The following is a 5,274-nucleotide window of genomic DNA, read 5'->3' as shown; positions in this document are numbered from 1 at the left end:
GGTCGAGGGAGGTGGATTGGTTCTTCCTTGTGCAGTTCATAGCTTAGAAGGCTCACAAGCCACCCAAGGAGCAATTGGTAGTTCATGACTCCCATGTTATTCTGAAGGATTGCTTGTACCTCTTGCCAAACTATAAAGTAGACAGAATATCAGATGTTGCACTGCTGATCGATACTATATATGCACTGCCTCATTCCCAAAGCCAGAAACCTACAAGGTTTTCCATGGGGGGGGGACTTTATTTTCTATAACTCCTGGCGGGAAGTCATGGTGGCCCCGGGAATTGGAATGCTATCCATAATCAAGATCAATATGAAATAAATAAACTATGAGCTCATCAAAGCCAAGCTTCATCTCCTAGAACAAAGAGGAGATCAAGCACAACAAATAAATACTATGCAACACCTTATTTTATAAGTTAGCTCTTTCAATTAGTATAGTATTTTTAAAGTACTAGGTAATAACAATGACTAGACAAGCTAAAAGGTAGATGAGTGTCTTTATTTACTCTGGTTTTACACAAATGTGAAATTTAAAATTGAGACGAGATTCAACATATATTTTAACAACATACAAATTGCTATAGCATCAAAAACTAAGATAACTGATTCTATACTTGGTCATTAGACGCCTCAAATCACCACAGGATCCCAGGAAGTTTTAGTGGGTCATAGCTTAACTTCATGAGCATCAGAGAGAGAGAGTGATAACTCAAAAGTTGAAGGATGTACCGGTTCTCTTGGCTGCAAAATGAAGTTGGGTTTAGGTGGGAGCTGCAGAGATTCCATGTTCCCTTCTAACATTTCTACAACCTTACTCATTGATGGTCTAGTTGTCGGATCAGTTTGTATGCACCATAAGCCAACTATTAACATTTTCCTTAACCTCAAATATTCATTTGCATTCACAATCATGTTCAGATCAAGTCCAGCATTCTGCTCAAGGTTCTTATATATCCAATCAGGAAAATAATTTTCACTTCAATGATCAACTCTGACTTCAATATTTTTTGTCTCTCCAGCCATTTCTAAAATCATCATACCATAGCTATAGACGTCGGACTTGTGAGAAACATCTCCAAAGTTTCTACAAAATATTTCTGGAGCTATATACCCTATTGTCCCTCTGGCCCAGACATAGACACTATACTGGACCTATTGGGGCAAAGTCTCGCCAAGCCAAAATCCGATATTTTAGGATTGAAGTCTTTATCGAGGAGTATGTTATGAGGCTTTATGTCAAAGTGCAAAATCCGTGTGTTACATCCTTGGTGCAAGTATTCTACTCCCTGAGCTATGCCAACTGCAATTTGAAACAATTTTTCCAATGCTAAATGATGTTCTGCTGTGGAGTTATTGTGGCCTATGAACTTCTCAAGAGATCCATTGAGCATGAACTCGTAAATGAGAACTCTTTTGTAACCCTCAAAGCAAAATCCCATGAGAGTAACAATGTTAACATGGGAAGTTCTACCGATACTTGCGACCTCATTGATAAATTCTTCTCCATTGCCTTTCGATTCTTTCAAAATCTTTACTGCTACAAGATGGCCATCGGATAACTTTCCTCTATACACACTAGCAAAACCCCCTTCCCCTAACTTGTCACTGAATGAGTTAGTCATTTTCTTAAGATCAGCGTAGTTGTATCTTCTTGGTGCAAGATTCTCATTGTTCTTCAGGAAGAGTTCAATGTCCTTATGGCTTTGTGATTCTCTCTTCAAATTCAGCACGTTCTTCTTCCTCAAAGTGAACAAGATTAAGGAGAAGAGGACTAGGGTTGCAGCTGAAACACCTGGGATTAAAAAAAGATATCAACGTCTATACAGCAAAAAACAAATGGTACTGAAATTTGGAAGAGTTACCTGCCATCAAAATCTGTTTCCATTTACTCCTTCCTGTAGCTGAATTCAAATACATGTCAGATTAGGAGAACTTTATAAAAATTAGATGGGAACTCATTTTTACTCTCTCTCCAGCTTGTAAATCTTTACTGGGTATGATTCATCAACTTGTATTTTCATACAATTGTGAAACAAATTTACTGGAGGCAAGATTTTCTGTCAAATTGCCTGTTTACTAAAAGAAAATCGCTACATTTACTCAGCAAACTTTGTAGTTTGAAAATGCTTTAAGATTTAGATATCACATAATCACTATAGGTTACATAGTCATGATCTCTTGCCATTAGTAGGCAGAATAAAAATTTCTCACCCCTGATGTGGCAAGAAAAACTTAGAGGCTGTTTGGTAGGGGTTAAACTTAGATTTTTTATAAAAAAATTTAAAATGTATGGTTGAAAAGTTGTGGGACCTATAAAATATGTGATTAATATTGATTGTTTGACTTTGACTTAAATTAAAATATGTTCAAATCAATACGAAATAAGGGTTTAATTATGTTCCTTGAAACGGTCATAAATTCAAAGAATTGTAACAAGGATTCTTTTGCCACATCAGCATTGAGAAATTTTTATCATGTCCACTAGATTAGGAGATAAATTCTAATAGACTACAATGCTAACAAACTTTAAAAAAGAACTTAGCAGTGTATATTTATATATCCCCTATTCGACAGGCGTTTAAAATATGAGGTTTAATTTAAGTTAAAGTTAACAATTAATTTTAACCATACATTTCATAACATTCACAAATATTTTAACCACACATTTTATTATCATAGATCAAAATCTATTAAGAATCTATGTTTAATCCTCACCAAACAGGGGCATAGTGATTGTAATACAATGCACTACAATAAAACCCCTATAAAGTAATATTCTCGGACTAAATTTTTTTTTTATTTTAATAGAGTTATTTTTTATCTTTTTATAAATGAATATTTACAAATTTTATTGATTTTCACCAACTTTACATGTTTTTTTTAGACAAAAATATATGTATAACTTATATAAAAATAAAAATAATGGTGGTTGTCAAAAGTTTATGTGTATGTACATAAAAAAAACCTATGCAAATTTGTTTTGAGCACCGCAAGACTTGATCAAATGAAGATATGGCTTATGAACCACAAGTTGGTGTATATGTAGGTATCCATAAATTAAGTGAAATCATTTGTTAGTTATGCTATAGAATGTGATAGATATCGAACATCTTTTGAATTATCCTAGTGAAAATAATACGATGATTGGAATTGCCTGCCAACGAGAAGATTATTAAAGGGGAATTGAATTACCATGATCCTAATGATAACTGTGGTTTATAAACCATTTTTCTAAATAGATTAAGGATAAGGTTGAGTTTCATTTGAATACAAGAAAAAACAATTAAATATAAATGCATATGTTGAGAAAGAGCTAAATTGACAAAGTAGAATTTGTCATCTAAAAAATATCTTAATTCAATAATTTTGACTACAATATTAAAAAAATTTAAAAATCGTGTTCGAAAGCCAATGTTACCTTTTGTACATCGAAATTGATTATTTTGGTTAGTTGTACACTGTCCTCCACCTCGGTGGCAATCAATACAATCGTCAGACAGAATCCATTCTATTTGATAATCGGCCGCTACCCGTTCGAACAAGTCAGCTGAATCTGGCGATGATTTGACCGGCAAGTAAAGAACCGAACAATTATTTGGATGCAGAGGCGGACGATTTTCATTTGAACTGGCGTAATATATATCGAAGTCGCAGCCTTCATAGTTTCTATAACTTTCCTGTAAACGACGTATCTCGTCGTCGTCAGAGTTCATATTTTTGGGGCATTTGATCAGAGTGATATTGGGGAAGAATATCAACGAAATAGAATGATTGTATGGAATATAGAAATCGAGGAATAAATCACAGCTCTTAGTTCGCAAAAAAATTTCAACAACAGGGTTTCGAATCAATGCTCGATTGATAGATATGTTGCCCATAATTTCATACGACGGCGATAACCTCTCAGTATCCAGGTGAATTCTTGGATTCGGCAGAGCACCGCACTTAACCGTGAACAACCCACATCCGGGTTGCGAAAAATCTGCCAGAGGAAACTCCAAATTGCCAAGATTTCCACACTGGAAACTTTTTGGGCATTTAGAATACACGAATTTGAAGGTAAAAACATGAAGAAACACAGAGAAATAAACAAAAAAACTGGAAGCATCCCTACAGAGCTCCCTTGAAAAAACCATGATAACATCAGCAGAAGAAGAAGGGGTAGAAGAGAGAAATAAAATTCTCTAGCTCTGCCTCAATTATATTTGAAAATTATTTGCATCATCGAGGTGGAACACGGCAATGTAGTCAAGATTAATAGAAGGTACTGAACAGTCAGCCTAAACCAATGACGCCGAAGTTTCCTACCCAACAAATTATTTGAACTCCTGACTAATTTGTACTCGTGACCCGCGAATCAGATACAACTTCAAGGCCCCACTCGCCTTGTAAATACCCTGTTTGAGTCTCGTTAATTTTTTGTAATGTATTATGAAATAGTAAATAAATGAAATATGTATGGTTTAAAAAGAAGGAAAAATTTTGATTTGCATGTAATATTAATTTAATGAAAAATATATGATTGAAAATGAATAACGTAGAAAAACTAATGGAAAAAAATGAGGCTCAAACATGTGCTCATATAAATAGAAATTAAGTCAATCTCACCCATTGACCTTTGTTTATTTTATATTTATTTTTAAACGTGAAAAACTGAAATAAAAGTGTGAAGATTTGCAAGGTTCATACGACTTCAACTGTTACTTCAACAAAGAAAAGGAATTTACCAGGAAACGCTAGTTTGTTTAATTGTCAATTACAACTGCTTTAACGCGGAGAGTAGAGTAGCCAACCAAAAAGATATATATATATATATATATTCCCCTCCACTATAAAAGACTCTATTCCCTTTTTACTATTCATTTGTGTATAGTCGTGTTCACATTGAACTGATTTGAAGTTGGTTTTATATTGTTGACTTCATGGACAGGTGGAATATTGCATTCATATTTTCCTCCCCTATCTAGCCATCTTTGTTGACAAATTGAAACACTATTGTTCATCATTTTAGAGTAAAAATTGCTTTCCGTGTAGTGACCTTTATTCATAGCTACAGTAATTTTCATTGGAAAATGGTAACATTGATTGATGGTGTATATATACATATCATAGCCGGATCTGAAGAGAGCTCTAATAGGCCTCCGCCTCAGGCCCAACTTTTGAAGGGGCCCAAAATTTTGCGTTCCCCCTCCCCCCTTTTAACCCACTAAGCCATTTATAAGAGTTGCCCCAAAATATTGTGATGCTCCATAAGGGCAAAAATCAAAATGGA

The 5,274-nt window shown here is 34.5% G+C and overlaps 1 pseudogene; it reads right to left on the bottom strand.

Annotated features, from left to right (window-relative positions):
- Positions 1 to 471: 471 nt before the first annotated feature.
- LOC111369335 lies at positions 472 to 4,241 on the bottom strand (annotated as a pseudogene).
- Between the last annotated feature and the right edge of the window lie 1,033 nt (positions 4,242 to 5,274).

Source organism: Olea europaea, chromosome 20 (assembly GCF_002742605.1).
Source record: "Olea europaea var. sylvestris chromosome 20, O_europaea_v1, whole genome shotgun sequence".
Taxonomy (NCBI): domain Eukaryota; kingdom Viridiplantae; phylum Streptophyta; class Magnoliopsida; order Lamiales; family Oleaceae; genus Olea; species Olea europaea.
This window is presented reverse-complemented; position numbering and strand designations above follow the sequence as displayed.